The following is a 23,019-nucleotide window of genomic DNA, read 5'->3' on the forward strand; positions in this document are numbered from 1 at the left end:
TTTCTCAGTAGTGAACAGTATCATTTCTAGGGGAGACTGTGAGGGACACATGAGGCCTTGAATGAAAATAATGGGAAGAGAAACAGTGGCAAAATAGACAATTAGTGGAGAGAAAGGTGAACAGAAAGATGACTGAGATAGAGTGATAGGTAGATACAGGAAGACTGCAGAGAAAATTGTTCAGAGTGTAGAAAAACAGTGACAGGCACTGGCAGAGTAGAGGAAGAAATGTAACAGACAGACTCGGGGAGAGCGAGCAAGGGAGAGAGAGACAGGCAGAGACAGACAGAGCGAGAGATAGACAGTGACAGAGGGAGAGATAGACGAGCCGTGTGAGGATGCAGAGAGTGTCCCCCTCTCTCGGCTGCTGCCAGAGGCAAACAGACAGCCTCTCTGCTGGTGGAATGCTAATGCAACAAGCTGCTCCTCTCTTGTCTTCCCTCCCTTCTTCACCTTTCTTCTTCTTTAACTCTCCTCTGTGCAGAAAGTTTAGAGACTATAGACACAAGCATTGACTTTTATAATTGAGACCCCCGTGCTTTTATATTATGTGATCCGTCTGCGCATGTTGGTTCTGCAGATCAGGTGCAGTGAGTGTCTTCTCACCAGATAATGACTTTAATGGGATATTAGGTGTGTGTGTGTGTGTGTGTGTGTGTGTGTGTGTGTGTGTGTGTGTGTGTTGAGGGGAATCTTAGATGAGTTATTATTTGACCTCTCTCCTGCACCCAGCCCACAAGTCTTATACCGACATCATGTTTGTCTGCAGCTCAGTAGCCATGGCTACTGCGGTGTCAGTGGGGGGTCGCCATGTCAGGGGCCAATAGAAGGTCAGTCAGTCGACCTGTCTCTGTCTGTGTCACAGTTGGCTGGCCTCTGACCCCCCAGCCCAAAAGAGAGACACAAAGCAGTTGTTCAGGGACGACAAATGTGTCCTGGCTTTATCGTCCAAGCAGGTTGTTAACTTCCATCATTTAAGACATTCACATCACACCGAGAAACACCCGCAAGAAAAGACAGCGGTTATTTTTTCTCTTGAGCTCACATTTTCCTGCTGTGGCGACAGTCATCAGTTCTCAACTTCAGGCAGGACATAACCTTGAGTGGAGCAAGCCGACTGAGCCTGTCTCCCACCCCCGCCCAGTATGTATGTCTGTCTGTCTGTCTGTCTACATGGAGATGGCAGCTTCTGAGAAATGGCGGCACACTCTGAAGTGTGATCCATTTAGATAGTGGCAAGGTTCTCTCCCTGCGCACATGCATGCACGCTTACGCTAAACACACACCATGCAACAAACAAACACGGTTGCACTCGCTAACACACAAACCTGTGCGCACGCGGACACAAAGAAACAGATCTCTCTTCTCTCTACACACACACACACACACACACACACACACACACACACACACACACACACACACACACACGGCAGTCTCTTGACATACACTTGCTTGGATGACAAGTCATCTCAGATAAGCTTGAGTGACAGGTAGGGAGTGTTGACTACTAGTGTGTGTAGAACACTCTGGTAGATATCGCCACCTTATGATTATTGTATTATACAGTATTTACTTAATCAGATTTGTATAATTCACTTCTAAAATAACAGGTATCCGTTTCTAACAGATGTTGGGCATATATTTATTTTCCATTTTGATCTTTATGTCGAGTTCATCTTGTCAGGGGCGCCGCCAGGAATTTTGGGCTCCATGACAAAAAAATCTAATTGGGCCCCCTCTGCGCAGCTGTTGTCACCACATCTCTAGGACCTAACTGTTACATCAAAAGCTTTACATAACTCTAAAGGCTTGCAACTGTCTTGCTTCTTGTAGTTCAATACTAGTACTAGAATTTGACAAAATGGAAAATTCTCTTAACAAAATTATTATTATTATTATTATTAATTATTATTATAATTATTAATGAAAGACAGAGAAATCCCCACAGACTCCCTGCAATGATGCTAACTGGCATGTCATTGAACACAATGTTGCTCACCTTCTTCACTGGGACAGGGAGGGGCACAGTTAGGGGGAGACTGGGGTGATGCTGACTCATCTGTTGTTAAGTCTGCTAAAAGGGGCAGGGACAATGATTTAATATGAATATCTTGCTAAACGTTTCCCTGCACTGATTAAATGGTGATTAAATGTAGGCTAACTAGTCTGTAGCTAGCTAGCTTATTTCACTATGGACATTAAGCCAACAGGTTAATACCACTCACAGACTATAGGCTACCCACCTTTTTTGGTGAAAAACTGGTTTACACACCCTTTCCTTTGTCTTTCCTCTCTGTCTCTTTTCTCTTTTTCCTTTTTTGAAAACCAGATTTTGATTTAACGTTACTTGGCAACACTGTGGTCACTGTAGTTCTGGCGCATCTACTGACTGCAACTAAACACCGTCACTGAGTGCGCTATGTCATTTCATGAACCATTTCATGCAGATACAGGGGTGGTCGGTCTATATGGATGTTTACTTTTTGGTCAATGGGGATATTTAACTTTTACTGCCAAAAACAAGTAAAAACAAAGAGATCATTAATTTTATTATTATTTTGAAATATATATACTGAATGATGATGATTTAATAATTTTATATTACTTTGTATCTGTTTTTTGGGGCCCCTGTCAGTCATGGGCCCTTGGAATTGTCCTAACTTTTCCCCCCTATACGGCGCCCCTGCATCTTGTATTGAGTATTTTCTTTGTCTTTTTTTAAGAGGCTGCCTCCCTCTGTTCCATTTCGGTTGTTAATTTCCCTGCCACATTTTTCTATCTCTGTTCAAACATATTGCACTGCCTTCGTCATCTAGAGAGAATCTTGTCACTTTTTTTGGCAGCAGATGTATGTTCAAGCTATATTTTGAGGATTCAGGCCTTGCTTACACTCCCTCCCTCCACTCCCTATATATCCCCAGGCCTCCCCGTGCTCCATTCCTCTATTTTCTTATCTACTTTCTTTTCCTACTTGCTCCTCTATGTCATTGCCAAATCTCTCCTGTCTGCTCCTCTCTGTCTTCTCCTCTCCCTCCCTCCTACCTCTCTCTGTTTCTTTTACACACCCTGTTCTCTCTCTATCAGTCTCTCTATTCTGTGACTGCTCTGGCTGGTCCCCCTGTGGCACACCGTGTCGTGTCCCTAATTTATTTATAATTAGTGCTCTTTGTCGGGATGCGCGGGGAATGTTAAAGTACATGCCACCGCGCTCTGGGCACAAATGGGCTGGTGTTCCTCCATCCTCTCTGCCCGCCCCAACTGCCCAACCGACACGGCCACTGGGATGGACAGACCTCACATCCCAAACCCAGACGCAGACTCTTAAAATTATAACAACTCCATAAAGAAGAAGGCTGTGCTCTGCAAGGAACCTGCCTCTTGTCAAGTCTATAACTGAGTCCTCAAACACTTATTTTTAAGTTAGTGCAATCATTCAGTAATACATTTCTAGTGAGTGTCTGTGAGTTTTCTGCACTAGAATCAAGAAAAATGCAACTCTATGGAAAATACTTGAAACGTGTAAAAACTATTCTTCAGTCTTGCAGATTTCTTCACCTTTTTTAAGCAAATAAGGCTTTAAGACAAAAATGATTTAATAATAAATAGAGTTTACACCCTGGCTGACACCTGAGATACAGATACACATTGTCAGTGCACTCACCTGTGCAATGCCTGAATGCAAAACAGAATAACAAGATGGGACAACATGTAATCTGAAAGTGTAATTTATTAAACATCCTGTTGAATTTTAATGGCCATCACTTGTAAAGTTGAGTTGTTTTGGGGGTTTGAGCTGCTGAAAAAAAAAGATATTTTTTATCACACCACATTAATGTCAACGCTGTCTTTACACATAACGTACATGAGCAGGAATGACGGCGCTGACAGGACTCGCTGAGTGTGTGTGTGATCAGCCAGGAAGAGCTTTTGTCCTTGGGCTGAGAGGGCACCTGGCTCCTCTTCCCGTCCTTGTGATCTCTCTGTTCCCTCTCTCTCGTGCCGCTCTATCCCTTCTCTATCTGTCTCTTCCTCTCTTCTCTCAGCTTCAATCCCTTCATCCCCCCATCTCGCGCTCTCCCTCTCCTCTGCCCAAGGCGATGCCGTCCTGCAGGCTTTGATCAGGGGGCCAGGGAGGAGAGAGGAAGTGGGTCAGAAAGTTGTGCTGGAGACTGCAGGAGAACAAGGCTGGAATATCGAGTAGGTGAGGCTCGGAGAGGGAGAGATGGGGTAATCTAGTGAGAAAGTGATAGAGTGAGAGAGGGTGAGATAGTAGGGGGAAAGAAGAGGGAGAGAGTAGGTAAAGAGGAAGAGAGCGGGGGTGAAATGGGGCAACCGTGGGAGGGAGGGGGGGCTGCCTGAACTAAAAGAATAGAAGGAGATAAAAAGAAAATGAAGAGCGCAACAGGAGGAGATAGAGGAGAAGGACGTGGGAAAGGAGAGGTCTTCATTTACTGAGAGGAAAAAAAAGACAACACATTTGTCTTGAACGTGATGCTCAGCATTTAAACAGCAGGTTGGAGGATAAGGCCCTGTTTTAACTAATCTACACGGTGCAGGACAGATAGTTCAGCTCAGTGTGTTTGTGTTCGCATCGGCCTTTTGTGTGTGTGTGTGTGCATGTGCGTGTGTGCAGTATAGCGCTTGACTGTGGCTCTTTGTTTTTTTTTTAAGATCATTAAGATGCATGGTTTATTAATATTCAGATCAAACCATTAATATTCACACAGTGTTTCTGCTCTCCTTGTGTCGTCAGCTCACCTGGGACTGGGGAGGGCAGAGGGGAAAAGAATGGAGGAGTGAGGTGGGGGGAGATATGGGATCAGGGGGGGAAAAGATGGAGTGATTTAGATGGACTTCTGGAGATGAGGGGAGCAGAAGGTACAGTAGAGGTGGTAGAGGTCCTGTGAGGGGTCGGGTGTATTGTGATGGGCAGTCTGGCCGTCCGTGGCTGTGGGGCGGGGGGTGGAAGGTTGGGAGTGTTTCGAGGGTCCACCACTGGGACTGTGAGGTGAGAGGGGTGAGGGATTTTCGGGGGAAGCAGAGGGGGTTTGGTTTTGGAGTAATTGGGCCAATGGGAGGCTAACCATAAACAGACACACACACGCAGACACACGCAGACACACACACACACACACACACACACACACACACACATACACATACACATTTAACAATACAAAAGCACATACCGTGTTCATATGCACTTTTAAGTATGTAGTACATGTACAGATTTATATGCACACGTATATGTTTTAATGTGTGAACAACAGATGTGCACACATACAGCTTCCTTATATTTCTACCCACATGCAAATGTTAATGTACACAAACACTAATTACACACACACACACACACACACACACACACACACACACACACAAAACCTTCATATAGTCTCATTTTGGACTGCAACTGATTGTTTTCATTTTCGGTTAATTTGCCAATTACTTTCCCAAAAATCATTGAATGAATTGGTCTGAAAAATGTTTTGTCTGGCCTATAGTCCCAAACCTAAAAAGATAATTAATTTATAGCAATATGTAATGATGCTGCAACCTGTAACTGTAGTTTTACTTTAGCTTGATAAATGACCTTTACCGCTAGGGATGCACCGAATCCAGGATTCGGGTTCGGATTCGGCTGAATATTGGGCTTTTTGACGGGGTTTGTTTCTGCCGAACCGAACCCTACACTTGCACTACGCGCACTATGCTGGTCGACGTAATGACGCCGCCCTTGATTACGGGAAGGTGTTTACGTAGGCGGACCGTTCAATGCAGTAGGCTGTGAGAAAGTGATAATGGAACTCGTGAGCAGAAAAAGTGTTGTTTAGCGGTACTTTCAGTCAAAACAAGGCGATTCAAGTTGAGCTACGTGTTCAATTTGCAATGCCGATTTGTCTCATGGTGGCAAGGACCCTAAACAATACACAACATCGCCGCTGTTAAAACATTTGTGTATGAAACATCCGAAAGTAGAGTTGTGCATGAAAGAATCTACAGACAGCAGCCAAAATGCAGCAACTTCAGGTACGGCAAAGGAAGGACAGTCACAGCTAAAAACTTGTGTTAACCAGACAGTGCCTCTTCCGTGCTGTCAGCTGTTCTCTCGGCAAGTCTCCCTACAGTGGGAGCGGAGCGACCGAACGGCGGGCTGCTGCGCGTTAGCTAGCGTCAGCTTTCTAATTTCACCCACCCAACATGCCTTCATCATACACTGGTTAGCGAAAATGAGCTTTCTTACGATGTGAAAAGAGTGTGTGAAGTCAACATTAAGTTGTTACATTTAACTATTTTAGAGGCTGTGGATGTTGTTTACTTCATTAATGTGTTTACTGTGTTAATGGACTGAGGATAGGAGTAGGATTTGGTATTCGGTTTCGGATTCAGCAGAATCTTAACCAGTGGATTCGGTATGTGGCCGAACCCCAAAAATCTGGATTTGGTGCATCCCTATTTACGGCAATTAATCGATTATCAAAATAGTATATATCTTCAGTCTGTCTAATAAATTATCGACTCCTTGTTTCAGCTCCACTCACATTCATATGAATACATGCACTTCTTTGCTTCCTGTATGCCTACATGTACACACACACACACACACACACACACACACACACACAAGCACTCCAGTCCGCTACAGATACACTCAGGCATGCACGAAAGCGGACAGCAAATTAAAGTGGTAATTACTTTTAAGCCCAGAAAGGTGAAGGATTGTATGGCAGGGAGCAATGGGTCACTGTTGAATAGAGAATAGCAGAGCAGGCAGACAGTATGAAAGGCAGATATGCATCTCAATGAAATATGGAGGAGCATTCTCAACAAAAGGCGAAATGGCTCCTTAATGGCCACATGCCCTCAAAGAATTATTGTCTGATAGATTTGGAATATTATCTACTCTATGGCACTTATCTTTAAACACCCTTTTATACTGATCATCTGTGTGCGCAAGATGATCAGTAAGGTGAAGGTGAAGAAAACATTGTGTTTTCATAGTCTTAAATACTACACTGACAGCCATGGAAGAAAGTATTTCATGTCTTGACAAACGAATGTCAGAAAAAAACTAATTATTTTGAATGTTGCATGTTGACTGCATCATATCAATACCATCAATAGTCATCATTATTTCAGATTTGTATCAAGGTTACGCTTCCTTCTGATTTAAGGGTATATCAGTAGTTTATCCTGGCTTTTACGTCCTGGTGACTACCAACAACAAATCATCTCTTAAGTATTTCTTGGGAAAAAGTGGCCAACTTAAACTTAATGCGATGAGAACATAGTCATTATTTTCTTCAGCGTTCACTACTGTATATTGAATGTTGCCCAAAGAATCATTATTGTCCAAAAAGGGAAGACTACCTATCTATTTGTGCAACTTTGACAGCATTTTCTTCTTTGTGTGGTCTGTACATTCAGTTTACTGTATGTTAAAATGAAATATCAATATGTATATGTCTGATGTAGCCTGGTCTATTTTGGGAAGTATTTTAGCAGAGCAACTTCATTTCCATTCACTGCACAAACAGTGTGTTTTAGGTGTAAGAGTCTGCCAGTTTTCACTGTGTTTACTTAACACAGAAACAGAAAGCAGTAGTTCAGAAGACACATACTGTAGTAAATCTGATCAAATCTCGAACATTAAACTGTCAAATGTTGTTCTCCCTGCCATTTAGGATTACTGACCTCAGTTAAAGTGCTCATATTATGCTCATTATGCTGCATGCTTTTCAGGTTCATAGTTATATTTAGAGGTTGTACAAGAATAGGTTTATGTGGTTTAATTTTCAGAAAACACCATATTTGTGTTGTACTGCACGTTGCTGCAGCTCCTCTTTTCATCCTGTGTGTTGAGCTCTCTGTTTTAGCTACAGAATGAGACATCTCACTTCTGTTCCATCTTTTGTTGGGAGTCGCACATGCTCAGTAAGTACTGCTAGCTTGTCAGTTGCAGAGTATGAGGGCATGCCATGCTAGCAGCTAGGCGAGCATTATAACGTGTGTTACAAAGTGATGCACGTTCGTCACAGAAGTAAAGGCTGGACTACAATAGAGCTGTTTGGAGCAGTTTGTGAACAGTGTTTTCCATTGGAGATGGTAAGTCCCTTTGGGGTAGACTTTGGGCTTTTTCACTTGGTAAACCTATTACATGCACACAAAAAATATATAACACAATAAAGGAAAGGGAAAAAGCCAAAAAGCATAATGTGAGCACTTTAAAGTGTACCTTAAAGGTCCCATGACATGCTGCTTTTATATAGGCCTTAGTGGTCCCCTAATACTGTATCTGAAGTCTCCGAAATTCAGCCTTGGTGCAGAATTACAGCCACTAGAGCCAGTCCCACAATGAGCTTTACTTAGTATGTGCCATTTCTGTGTCTGTAGCTATTGAGGAGGAGAGAGGGGGGGGGCAAGGTGGAGGGTGGGGGTGTGGCCTTGACCAACTGCCACTTTGCTCGTTTGAAAGCCATGATGTCGCTCTCTTTCTCATGGGCGGGCCAAATTCTCTGGGCAGGCAAAGCAGAGAAAGGGGAGGTAACCTTGCTCCTTATGACATCATAAGGAGCAGATTCCAGATCGGTCCATCTGAGCTTTCATTTTCTCAAAGGCAGAGCAGGATACCCAGGGCTCGGTTTACACCTATCGCCATTTCAAGCCACTGGGGGACCATAGGCAGGCTGGGGGAACTCATATTAATGTTAAAAAAACCTGTGCCATGGGACCGTTAAAGCGCTCAGTGTTTTGTGCTTGAGTAAACGCTCGTCACCAATGAACACCGAAAACGACATCTCATGGTCTTACGATCTTGCCAGCTCGGGCGTCATTACTGTATAACTTAAGTTTTTTTTTGTTAAACATCTGCTTCCAATATTAAAAATTAACATTTACTCTCAATTTCCATTCATTCTTTAAAGCTCAGTTTAATTAATTGTCCAGAATTTTGAGCTGTGCAATAGTATACAATATACAGAAGATGAAATTAGCTTTACTTGATCCAGCAACAATTAATAATAATTTGAAAAGGGCTATTCTGCAGAATCAGTAGTTACTATTAAGTATATTTTGCTGGTAGTACATGCTTTTACTTAAAAATTATTTTCTGTGGTGGAATGTAACGAAGTACAAATACTTCGTTACTGTACTTAAGTACATTTTTGACGTATCTTTACTTAAGTACAATCAATGGTGCATACTTTTGACTTTTACTCTGTTACATTTTGCAGCAGTTATCTATACTTTCTACTCCACTACATTTCTACAACGTTCCGTTACATTTTTGTTACATTTTCTGATCAGTTTTTCCTCCCTGCCAAAACGTCTTCCTGACCGTCAGACGTTTACAGTCCGCAGGGAAGCCTTCAGCAGCGGCCGTCCAGCTCCCGGTGCCACTCGCGATATTGCGAATCCCACAATGGCCACCCCAACACCCGCCCTTCAATAGCATTTATTGGCCAGGCGCGTACACTGCTCCCGGTACTACCACTGCTCCTGTTACTGTTACTGTTACTGCTGCTGCTCCCGATACTCTGCTTGGTCATATGTGAAGCATCCGTTCAAATAGGGTTAATATACAACCCGTATATTTATCTTAAAAACACTCCCGGTCCTCCTCAGCTGTGAAGCCACGTACTTGTTGTCCAAGCCCGTGTGTTCTTGCTAAATAAATGTGTGCAGCATTCACTGTCCTGTGGAAAATAATGCAAAGTTGAGCTTCATGCAGATCACCCTGATAGATAACCAGAATTGTAAGTCAGAATGTAAACTGGGCCACAGATGGTAAGCACAATTGCATTAACCTAAAACTAACTTAATTAAAATGCCACAGCCCATACTGTTTTTTTTTTAATTATTAGAATATAGACATTAAGAGAATACATCATTATGCAAGTACCTTTATTTTTAATACTTAAAGTACATTTAAAATCAGGTACTTTTTACTTTTACTAGGGTTGTCATTGTTGCACTTCTACTTTTACTAAAGTAAATATATCTCTGGTTATTTGTACTTTGTACTACTTATTCAGTACTTCCTCCACCACTGATGATTTTACATGGAGGACTTGTAATGGTGTATTTTCCATGTGGTATTGCCAATTTATTGAAGTTAAGGATCTGAGTATTTCTTCCAGTACTGTTCTTTTTTAACTGTGTTTCTGAAAAAGGCGGTGTTCTGTCACTACATTGAACTGACCACAGCCGATAGCATGTGTAGACAGGCGGAGAAACAAGGCCAGACAAGGGTGTGACTGTCTCGCCGACTGCAACAATCGTCACACGCTATTCCACATGCGTGTGCAGACACACACACACCCACACACAAACACACACACACTGACTAAGGATTTTTACTCTTACTTACCCACTCGATTCAATTTCATTTCTCATCCATCAGGCCGGGTTAATTCTCCAGCCTGAGGTTTTAGTTTTTGTTACTTCCACGATCACCTTGATTTGTGAAGGGAACACCTGTAATACTGCTCCGCGAGGCAAGCCTCCGGTACTAAACTAAGCCTGTGAGGGCTCAAACACATGCTGACACACACACACACACACACACACACACACACACACAGTCAGATATTCCCTGCAAGTCTCCTTCAAGGACGCCTGGGGAAGACTTGGAGGACAAAATCACACACTCCCTCTCCCAGTGTCTCAGACGCGCTGCACTTCTAATGCAGACAGAAAGCCTCCTTCATAGGGACTAGGCACACACAAACTTAAACTCTCCTGCGCAGACACACACTTAAACACACAAATACCCTGAAAGGCCCTTCCACTATCCGTGTGAGAAAAGCAGGAACATTTTCTGTCTGTGCTGTTTCTCTTATTGCTGCTCTCTCCTGCTCTCAGCTGTTTGTGTGTGTGTGTGTGTGTGTGTGTGTGTGTGTGTGTGTGTGGAGGGGGCTCACTGGAACTCTTTGACAACCTCATTCACTCCCGTCTTTTCCCCCTCGGCTGCACCATAGCCGACATGCCCAACAATGAGGCGGGAGGATGGGAGTCGCACAAAAAACACTGAATGCGTCTTCATTTGCCTGAACTTTTCACACGTCTTTTTCCTTTTGTTGCTAGCCGCCCGTTCATTACAGTGCAAAGAGCCCGCTCAGCCTGTTTCCGCTGGCAAGATGGCCCACCAAAGCAGCACTTTACCCCTCCTCTGTCACCCCTCTCCCCTCCTTCCCACAATGTTAAGCCCATTTTTTGCTTGACATAATCTGAAATGGTACTTAAGTGAATTTATGTCTACATCAGTGCATTAACTTTAGTTATTTCCTCCTTTATGTTGCTGTTTTTTGTAGTGGGTGCAGCGACTGGAGGGAACTAGAGGGAGGGAGAGATTTGAAACTCAGACCACGGAGTAGACAGCCTATCAGTATTCAGTAGAGAAAGTGAGTGATGAAGGCAGAGAAAGAGAGAGAGAGGGGAGAGAGAGAGAGAGAGAGAGAGAGAGAGAGGGAGGAGGAGGGGGCGATGTATCAATATTCTGAGTAGTGTTTGAGGGCAAGGGGAACGAACAGAGGAGAGGGGGAATGGGGAAGGAGGGAGGGAGATTGGTGGGAGAGAGAGTACTTGAGTGAGTCTCTGAGTGTGATTATTTGTTCACGTATGCACTTGTGTGTGTGTGGGTCTGAACACATGTTGACTATAGGTTGTACATACAGTCAGTGGAGGAATGTAACTAAATACATTTACCAAAGCACTGTACTCTAGTACAATTTGGAGGTGGTTGTACTTTACTTGAGTATCTAAATTCTTTATCGACTATTTTAGAGTGGGAAGACATTTATTAGCAGAGCTTATGTTAAATATGTTTCATACCATTCATTTGAAACTACTACCTCATCACTATGAGAGGCAAACATTTTTTTAATTCTCAAGTAGCACCCAGAAAACGTTGTTTCCGACAGACTCATCTCATTATCAAACGTTTTCCCCAAGATGTTGTCCAAAGTTTTGCCTTGTATGATTAAAGAGGAACAACCAGGCTTCATTAAAGGTCGCGGCTCATGTGTTAATATCAGAAAATTACTATATGTTTTAGATATGTTAGCAGCAAGCAGTCAGAGTTTTTTTGGTGGCTTTTCTCTATAGATGCGTGCGTGCGTATGTGCGACACACAACAACCCACTCGTAGAATAAAAGCTCCATAGCACTACTAGTAGTCAAAAACTTCACACGGGACCTTTAAGGTGCTTTTGGGACAGGGGACACTTTAACCTTGGAACAATTGGGTTAAAACGGTAAATGTGTTTAATATATAATAAAGTATTCAAAGGTCCTTTATGTCAGTAGCGGCCACAACAGTGAAGATGGTTATGAATCCAGACGGTCCAGAACAATAAGGTTCATCTGAGTGTTCATCTGCTGTTTGCACCTGCAGTCAAGCTGAAGATATAATTTTACTTTTTTTGCCTGAGAAACAAAGGCAGAAATAGTGTGACATTGATTATATATATATATATTTATATAAAATGGATGGATGGATCAACAAATTGTATGACTATGACATAGGGCTGACGTCTCCAGGTCGGTTGGTCAATTGGTTGGTTAATTTGGTCTTGTACGTCCAAATTCTTATTGGTCGGACAATCGCTGGTGTTACCCTAACCCGATCTTTCTTAACCTTTCTAAATAGCTGCCTAAATCTAACCAAACCTTAACAATAGTGGTGGCATCGTTGGTTAATTTGGATGGGGGAACTGTAATTTCAATGTTTTCATGGATGAATGAATTGAACCTTGAACAGATCAGAAAACAGTTGATATGAGTTATGACTGGAACAGTTTTGTAGTGGTGGCTGACAAATGGTATCAGTCTTCCCAAAGGCCGTCAGACATGGGTCGTCTTGGAAGACAAAGACAAATGTTTTCATTTCATTTGGAGTAGTTGTTGGATAGAAAAATATGTTACCCACAAGTTTAAACATTTACTTTTATGGTTACCACAACACTTTGCTTTGGTAAAGGGTAGGTTAAGGTAAGTCTCCAGGAATTAAAGTAAGTCAACCTGATGTCAACTTGATGTCCTCTTGTGTGTGTGTGTGTGTGTGTGTGTGTGTGTGTGTGTGTGTGTGTGTGTGTGTGTGTGTGTTTGCTTGCTTGCTTGCACGGGACAGGAGTCACAGATTCCAATACGTGTGGATGTGATGGAATCTCCCACTTGTTTTAGTCATCCCTCCTCTCTCCATCTCTCTCTCTCTCTCTCTCTCTCTCTCTCTCTCTCTCTCTCTCTCTCTCTCTCATTTACTCTGGCTGCTAATCAGCATTTGAAAGGCAGCTTTGACAGTGAGAAAGAAAGTGAAGGGGGCACAGGGAGGTGGGGGTAAACGAAAGCATGAGACACAGCGAGTTAGGAACGGGAGCCAGAGAGAGACTGAGGCGAGGGGCTGTACAAGCATGCCTTTTATATTTACTAGTGACTGAGAGAGAGGGAGAGAGAGAGAGGGAGAGAGAGAGAGAGAGAGAGAGAGAGAGAGAGAGAGAGAGAGAGAGAGAGAGAGAGGGAGCAGCTGAAGGCAGAGACAACTGGTGTGCACGGCTTTCCCAAGAGGAAATGAAAAGAAAGAAGCTCAGCGAGGAGAGTGAATGAGGGAGAGAGGAAGGGTGGGAGGGAGCATGCCGGCTGGAGAGAGGGAGAGAGAGAGAGAGAGAGACGTAGTGAGGGAGCGAGAGCGAGAAAGAGATTCTCACACTGGCTGTGTCCTAATCCGAGTCCATCTCCAAGAAGCAGCGGAGCAGAGTGTTGGTGAAGTGAGTCTGAGAGCCAAGGAGAGCTACATCAGCTAGCTCCATTCACACACACAAACACACTCTCTCTCTCTTCCTCTCTTTCTTGCTCTCTCTCTCTCTTTCACACACACACGCACTCTTTTGCAACGGGAGTCCACGATGTGTCCGGCTGCACTGCCACGGCTTTTGTGAAAGTGAGGGGATTGACGCTGCCCCCGTCCCAGCCCCCTTGGCTCACACACACAGTGTTTGTTTGCTGTGTTTAAGCTCGAGGTGGTGTGGTGGGGGGGCACCACCAGGACAGAGCAGGGGCTCCGGAGAGGAGGAGGAGGAGGAGGAGGAGAAGAAGAAGAAGAAGAAGAAGAAGAAGAAGAAGAGGAGGAGGAAGACAAAGTGGATCAGATCAACAGCAGCAGACTGGAAACACTTGAAATGCCTGTCAGGTGAGTAGATAATGGATATAAGAACTTGTGGTTAACACACACACACACACACACGCACGCACATGCATGAGCGTACACACACGTTCTCACTCTCTTGCTTGATTTTCTCACACACGCTGGACACACACACACACACACGCTCAGTTATAAACTTGTCACCTTTTGTCACATTTTTGCTTTTAATTTAAAATGATGTGTCAATCTATTCACATCGTTTGAACATTTTGATAAAGATGAAATCATGTGAAAAAAAGTTTTATTGTAACTAACTTGTTAAATTTGCACCCAGCATAGTTTTTGGGTTTCTCCGAGGTAAAATATTAGGATGTATGCAGCGATGTTAACTTTTTTTCTGAGTGTAATTAAACATAACAGCAATATTACACATCTGTTGGCGCATTAGCAATTAGTAGAAAGTGATTTTTTTCTTAAATTATAAAATGAAGAATGAGGAATTCTGTTTTAAAATGGACCTTTCCTCTACTTACTGTTGTCTCTTTTTACTGTACATTTGATTAGAGATAATTATTTTGATATAAAAGCATACATTTGCAATCAATTATAAATGAATATTGATATTTAATTTAATCACATCATTAGATTAAATATTTGCTCTTCCTTGAAAGCATCAAGCAACACTTTAACTGCAAATCTTTGCTTCTCAGATGAGCCAAATAATTCTGTTTATTTTCTGTGCTGAAAGACACAACACACAAGCCCACCACTTTCTGATAAATTGTGTGTGTGCATGTGTGTGTGTTTGCATGTGTGGTGGAGGTTGAGATATCTCGGCAGAGAGTGTCCGTCAACGTCTGCGTGTCCGTCTCCACCTGCAGAGGCAGAATTGGTCACAGTTTACTGGCTTAGTAACATTCAGTGCCTTCGGGGTGTTTGCAGCAGGTGGTCCAAATTGGCAGAATGACTGTGACAAACGCACGGTGTTCGCTGCTGCTCTAAAGTAAATAACATCGAACCATCACATAGTGCTTTCAGGTTCGTTTTTTTTTTTCATAATTTGCCGTTATTGTGGTAGGAGGCTCGTCACTTGAAGTAAAAGTCTGAATAGTTGAAGTTATTTCACATAGGACAAACGTGTGTGAAAGCATGAGTGTGTGCAAATGTATTTGTATGATTTCCTGCAAGATTTCCTGTTCGCGTGCGCACATCTGTGTCTGTCAATGTGTGGACTTTTACCCCCTGAATGTTTCTCCAAATTCTGCGCTATAAACTCTGCTATGTTTCGTCCCTCGCCAGCTGTATCATTTGCAGATGCACCTGCAGAGATAGCAAGTGTTTCAGATAAATTCAAACCAAATAACTACCTGCAGTACAGAGTCACTCTTTCAGGTGTCTAAGTGTTTTATTACCACATGTAAAAAGGGTTACTGTCCCACAGTTGTTTTAGTAACTTACAATTTTTTTTTACTTTACTGTCGGCATTGCTTCAATAAAGATTGGATACATCAGCAATGTACATATGTTGTAACACTGACACGAAAACAGAAATGAAAACAGGGTCAGACCGTGTCATCACCATCTGTGGTACAGTTTATACCCTGGCCCACTGAGCCACTAAGCCTCTCCCTCCGGTGCAGGATGCTTTGGTCGTGACCCACGTTTAGGCCTTTTTTTATTAGACCCAGAAGCGGGTTTCTTCTCTGGCTTTGGGGTTTAAGGAGCTGCGGTTCATGCCAGCTGATGACTGTGTGACAGACCCTGACTCGGATTACTTTGTGAACGTGAGAATGCTGGCAACAAAGTGTCCCGTTTGAAGAGTAAAACAAAGTTGAAAAGAATTCACAGTAATAAACGGTAGGTGTCAAAGAACAACTACCTTTTATCACTGTGAATTCATGGCATTCGTTCCAAAAAATGTGGCGGGCAGCTATTTCGCTGCTCATCAAAGATGAGCGCTGTATGTTTCAGATTATGCTGTGAGGGTAACATTTGGCTTTCTTATATTTTCTGTATTCATTTTGCATGAATAATTATCACATAAGTAGCGAAATTAATATCAGTAATGAACAAATGCTCTATGTTGATAGACAGAAGCAGGGAGTCACTTTTGGTGACTTATTGACAAGTTCTCAGGTAGACGGACACCTCACCTCTCCCTCTCTTCTTTCTCTTTCTATTCCTCTCTTGATATTTTTGTCTCTCTCTGTTGCGCTTACACACACACACTAAGGTGGTCAGTGTCTAGTGTGTTGACAGACAGCCGCTCACACACGTCTTGCTTTTGCCGTGCGTGTGTGTGTGTGTGTGTGTGTGTGTGTGTGTGTGTGTGTGTGTGTGTGAGGAGCGTTGACAGACAGTGTGTGAGTCTGTGACAGAGGGTGTCAGCGCAGTGTCAGGGAGATGTGTTTAGTGTCACACTCTGCTGACCTGATCTCCGGTTGGACTGTCCACTCCGGCCCCGCTGTGGCTCCTTACATAACCCCCGCTGTCATTCACATGCCGGTCTGAAGGGATCCACCAGGCTGCACACACACACACACACACACACACACACACACACACACACACACACACACACACACACAGTTACTAAGTAACGTGCGCACAATGTATAGACATCCACACTCACAGTCACTTTTCCTCTAAATCGAACATCAGATCAGGTGCAAATCTTCCTAATCTCTTTCATGTCTTTCTTGTTCTCTAATTTATGCCGTGACGTTACATAAATTGTGTGTATATAAACACAATTATATATATGGAAATATTCAAACAAAGCATTAAGTTCCGAGCAGTGTGTGGGAGTGTAGTATGAGGCCAGTGGGTATCTTGGTTTCCCCAGTGTGCTGCAAGACACCTACTCAACTTGTGCAACTCTTTTCAAGAATTTGACTCTGCTCTGAACTCTGACATTTGCACCATGCTAATTGATGTGTCTGTATTAGCATGTGTACATCTCTCTCTGCTAGTGTGCAGAATGAGAGTGTGCTTTTAAGTCCTGCAATGTGCGTGCGTGTGTGCGTGTGTGTGTGCGTGCGTGTGTGTGTGTATGTGTGTGTGTTGCAGAGAGTGAGTGACCCTGTGTGCTTTGGCCTGTGGTTATTTGGAGGTCAGTGCTGATGTGGTCTCTGCTTGCAGGAGTGGATTTACCATCCTCTGCCTTATAGAGACCTGCAGTCACTTAGCCAACCCTTCCACAGTAGCAGAGCAGTAGCTCAGTCTGTAGGGAGTTGGGTTGGGAACCGGAGGGTTGGTGGTTCATGTCCCCGTACAGACCAAAGTATGGTGGTGGACTGGTAGCTGGACTGTTGAGCAAGGCACAGAACCCCCAACTGCTTGTTGGTGGGGCAGCCCACTCACTCTGACATCTGAGCATGTGTGTGTAATTCAGCCCTGTGTGTATTAATTAATATAAAACAGAGAGAAAACATTGTGATTTCCCTTGTGGGATTGATAAATTATTATTATTAAATTAGTATTATTACACATCAGCATTCCTTTTGTGAAAGTGCTCAAAATAAGAAGTGTTTAGTCAGCTTTAGCACGGCCTTACATGGAGTTCGGAGTATTTAACCTCAGAATAGATTGCAGCTATTATTTTAACCCAGGATTTTCTCTTTCAAGCAGATATCATAAGGGTCAGGGATGGTTAACTTCACGATGGACTGAACAGTTTTACTTTATGCATTACTTTTGTCTTGCTATTTAGATTCTCAAAGTTATCTACTGGAGGTGTTTTGTACTTTATTTGTGTTTAGACAGTTTAGCTGCTCTCGTGAATCATTTACATTTTTAGCTCTTCATATTGAAGTTGAAATGTTATCCCTATCATGCTATCACTTTTACTGTTGATCCTAAGAGGGGAAACTAACCCCAGAATGTTCTTCTGCTACAGCATTTAAGATGGAATATTTTGTACAATCATATACATTGCATATTAATTTCACAAACATGTCTATTTTATTTGGATCATTTTGTAGATCCGGTCGATCCAGAAGCGACAAATAAGTTCTAAAGAAGCCACATTGTTGCTGAAAATGTCAGTTTGTGGGATAAAGTCAGCATCCTTCTTCAAGTTATTATACTCGTCGTGCTGATTAAATCTTTGTCATTACTTTTAATACTGAGCGAGAAATGACATTGTGTATTTGAGAAAAATCACTGGAGAGCAATCTTTAGGGAATTTTCTGGTAAATATATGGGAACCTGTGCTGATACTTTCAACTTCATATTTATTACAGCGCAGGTGATAACTGGAGCTTTTCTTTTGTGTATACTCAGGCCGAGGTAGATGGTAATTATGTCAGGCATGGATTGGATTCTGTGTAGCTCCACGCCCGTGAGGAGTGGACATCAAAGCAACGCTCACCAAAGCACTCTGTAATAAAAGAGGAGGAGAAAGATATCGATTACCAAGGGTGAACATTAGCAAATCTCTTTCTCTCTCCTTTTTCATCTATGTCTTCATCCGTCCATCATCTCTCTCTCTCTCTCTCTCTCTCTCTCTCTCTCTTACCATCTGATTTGCCTCTCTCCGCCTCAATTTATGCTCTCTCCCTCCCCCATCCGCCCTCCATCCACCCCTCTCCCCCTCTCCCCCTCTCTAATCATTTATTTATCGCTGATCTCTTTATTCTTTATTCTTCCAGTTTAGGGACGGTCCGCACTGTCACTGTACGGTGCTGGTTCACTCACACAGGCTGTTATCATCATTCCTTTACACCCTTTTCCGAACCCTCCTCTTCCTCCTCATCAGCGCAGAGATACCTGGGGGCGGGCGGGGTCACTCTGGTCCAATCTAACGCTGTATTGATTCCATTAGATAATTAATGACCCAGGCAAGGGCCAGGGAGGAGCAAAGAGGGGGTTAGGAGAGATGGGGGGGGTGGTGATGATGGGGGAGGCGAAGGGGGGTGTGGGCGGGGGGGCGCCAAGGCCCTTGAGAGTTGGAGAGAACCTTGGGTTGGGAATGATCCAGAGTGGTCAAGGTCAACCACAGCCAGCGCTCCCATACGGAAGCAGAATGCCGAGTGAGTCAGAATATGGAATACTGATAGAAGGAGAGTGGGGGGGGGGGATCTTCATGTCCAGCGGCTGTCGATTGATCAGCGGCTGAAAAATTGTACATTAAAAAGTCTTTTGACTTCCAAATCCTGAGGTCCAACCAGGGCCGTAATGCATGATAAGTAGTTTTCAGCCCTCCAACCAGAATACCAAACTTCATCTCCCTGGACGCCCCAGACACTCATTTACAACTACTCAACAACATGAAAGGGAAGATAGAAAACTAGCTACATCAAATATTCTGTTCATGTTATTTCCAACCATGTTTTCTACATCTTCCATGATATTGAACATTCTCTGTTTGATGAAATGTTATTCACAGGAATATCTTACATCGCCATTGTATGTGTGCTCCACTTTTACTTTTAGTGAGAGATAAGTAAAGACTGGTGGGGGTTGGAAGAAGAGAAGAGAGCTGTTGTCAGTAAGATTTGTATTTGAGTAAACACTGAAAAATGACGATGATGATGTCAGGTGGAAACTAATGCCAGCTTTTGTAGTATTTTTGGGGGCGTTTCTTTGGCCATTATTCAATTAAGAGGTGACAGGAAACAAGTGGACTTAGAGGGGCCGGAGGACCCGTTTATCAAATACAGTTTGATTAGCGAGCACTGCTGAAAGGCACATTGCAAATGGTGACAGCGTCATATTTCATACATGGCTGTCACTTACAAATTGCAGATGAATAAGCCCTACAAGGCTCTTGCATGCTCATGTATGGATCGCGGAGTATGGAGTTTGTTTTGATTAGTGAAACGTGTCAAAAAAGTAATATGAGAGAAAATCTAAAATTGCAGCTTGCATGTGCAAATTTGGTGAAGGAGGCCCCAGAGACGTTACACTCATAAGGAAACATATCCAATGTATTTTTTTTCACTTTGCTGACTCAAAGGGGAAAAACGATACACAAATGTTTTTCCTAAAGTCAATTTGGAACTGAAACTAGTCTCCCCTTCCCTGTGTTGTAAACTGTACATTGCATAGCCTTGGTCCTGCTCGTTACCTTTGCATTGTCGCACCGTGCACGTCGTCTCCAGTGGGCTGTGAGAGCTCCTCTGCTTCCACTTTTACAGTCTTGGCCAGTCTCTGTATTGGGCCCCAGGGGTTGGGGAGATGAGGCATAAAACAGCCATGTCTCTACCTAGGGGAGCTGGTGGCATGGCAGTGTGGCTTTTGTCTGCCTGCGTGCTGTGTGACTTAAATGTGTTCATTTGCCTGATGCCCCTGACTCCCTACAGGGAGGGGCGGCTCTGGGAGAGGAGGGGCACTCTAACGAACCTTTGACAGCTGGAGGCCCTAATTAAACGTCCCTGCTGAAAATAAACAAAACGGGAGCCAAGCTAGCTGCCAGAGAGAAACGCACGGCAAACAGCGGCTGTGGACGCTCGCCGCAGTGCCCTCTGCTCTGTTGCTGTTGAGAACGTGCCAAGAGAGCAGGGCTCTATAGGGTAGGGGTCTCCAACACACACCCATATATACACCACACTTATGAATATGTAGCACTGCAGCAACACATTGCGAACACCTGCGGTCACACTTGATACAGGTTGATCTCTACAGCTGTGGGCGCAGTATATTTTTACTCTCAGTGCTCTCAGAAGTCACACTTTCCTTTTCTATATATTTCCCACTGTGCCATTACAGAATAAGTCGACTCAGCTCTATTGAGCGGATTGTTTCACACTCTGTCTCGATGACACTTCTGACATTCAGTCTGTTGTGCTGCTAGCTAGCCAGAGCATTAGCAGTCAAAGTGGCGGGGTCCATTTGGGTGAGTGCATTAATGGGCCGCCCAACCTGCGACAAGGTTATGAGGTTGATTGAATAATTACTGTGGAGGCCCCTGCCCATTACGCCCCTGTGTCTGCCCAGATAGAGGGAGACGTAGAGAGAGATGGAGAGATAGTTTGAGACAGAAAGATGGAGGTAGAGATTAGATAAGCACAGATAGGGTCAATTAAGAGATAAACATGCAGGTATAGGATGGAAAAAGGCTGCGTGTGTGTTTGTGAGGCAGTGAAAATTTTAGAGAAAATTGTTTCCTGCCTGTGTCTCCTTTTGATCTCTCCGTCCTACTGTACGCAGCCTAATTTGGCATGTAGTGCATTTATCCAGGTAAGATAGAGAAGGTGACAAAGGTGAAGTTGTTAGACAGAGGTGTGTTGCCCTCTCCTCGACCCTTTCTTCTCCTTACCAGACTTCTCCTTATCTGAAAAGAGGACTGTCAATGTTGCAGGCTGGAAGCTCGAGAGAAAGAAATATAGGTTTCCTATAGTTGAATGAAGCCTTAGCCTTAAACATAAGCCTTGGACAAAATATTCTGTCAATGTAAAGGCCCTGGGAAGACGTTAAATCTAGGGCTGGAATATTAACCAGATTGATCAAGTCTCTTACTTATGGCAATCAATTTTGAAGTAAATCCCATATAATACAACTTTAAAGAGCCACAACAACCACTGATATCTAACCACACATTTCACCATTCAATCAGCCAGCAGTTCATTCCAGAAGTCCAGAAACTTTAATTAGTCATACTGTAATTAATTATGCACTGATGTATTTTTGCAAAAGTTGTATTTATCTATGACAGTTTATTGTGATACAGATTTGACTTTATATATCGCTCAGCCCAAATTATTTCCTAGTGTAGCACAGATACAAGTTCTTGCTACTTTTTAGCCAGCATTGGTATCGGGATGGCAATGGCGCTCGGTCAGTCCTCCACTTTTCTCCAGTATGAAGTTTTTCATCTATTGCTATGAAATGTGTAGACGATGTACCGATATCCATCAGATATCCTGAGTTTTCCTGTACAGCCTCACAGAGCTGCTGGGATAGCTGTGGACTCTGTCTTGTTTAGTGAGCGTTGAGCTTTGAGTACACTTTCTAAGCAAAATGAATGTCTTCTGATCAAACATTGCATTGTGGAAGGAGATCTTGGGAGGTAGATAGTCACATACCCTCCTCTTCAGTTTCCATTAAGGCCAATCTTTTTATCACTGACCTCGGACCATAATAGCAATTGAAAGTGTACATTTTTGCTTTACTATTTCCCCCTCAAACTACCAAAGGTAAGTGAATAACCCAATCTCCCCTTTCAACAACTAATCTCTGTGTTGAATCCCTCATCAACTCTGCTGCCTTTGAAACAGTTCCAAGAAGTTTTCATGCATACATTATGTTGGCTGTTTGAGCCCAGATTTGTGAAATGATATCTGCTAAACCTGCCTAGCTTCTGCTGACCTCTCTTAGCCAAGGTCAGCATAGCCATGCTCAAACTCGAGACATAATCCATTTTCTACTGCCCCAGCAAAGCTCTACTGGCTTTATTGTGCTGATCCAGCCAGGCCAAAGACAGAGAGAGTTAAAGAGTGAGAGGCAGTAAGAGAGAGAGAGAGGGCATCTCAGGCCCAAGGGCATGACACTGCGGTGCTCGGGGCCACACTAGCCCTTTAAATGTCAACACAGCACAGAGGAGAGGGAGGGGAGAGAAACGGGAGAGAAATGGGTGAGGAGCGGCGCTCTGTTTGAGGACAGTGAGGAATATTGGCAACTTCCAGGATAGGAGGGTAGTGCTGGAGACGGGCAAAAGGCAGAAAAAGATGTGGAGGAGTGGGCAGTGGACAGCCTGTGCTGCGTCTTTGGAGATGTTTGCTTTAAACTTCAGTCGCAGACAAGTTTGAATAATCTCTCAGGGGAGACATTTGGAGATCTGTGATTTTCAGCTTAATGGTGACATCAAAGGAGGCTCAGTGTTTTGGCTTATGTCTATTACCTTGGTAACAATCTCTGACCTTTATGTGGGGAAG

General features: G+C 43.4%; 1 protein-coding gene across 1 annotated transcript in view; it reads left to right on the forward strand.

Annotated features, from left to right (window-relative positions):
• Positions 1 to 13,958: 13,958 nt before the first annotated feature.
• Positions 13,959 to 23,019, forward strand: part of npas1 (neuronal PAS domain protein 1) — a 37,529-nt gene continuing 28,468 nt past the window's right edge. Inside the window, exon 1 of the mRNA XM_078243711.1 lies at positions 13,959 to 14,188. The gene's annotated coding sequence lies outside the window, so the exon portion shown is untranslated. The remainder of the gene's footprint in view (positions 14,189 to 23,019) is intronic.

Source organism: Sander vitreus, chromosome 3, assembly GCF_031162955.1.
Source record: "Sander vitreus isolate 19-12246 chromosome 3, sanVit1, whole genome shotgun sequence".
In the NCBI taxonomy this organism is placed as follows: domain Eukaryota; kingdom Metazoa; phylum Chordata; class Actinopteri; order Perciformes; family Percidae; genus Sander; species Sander vitreus.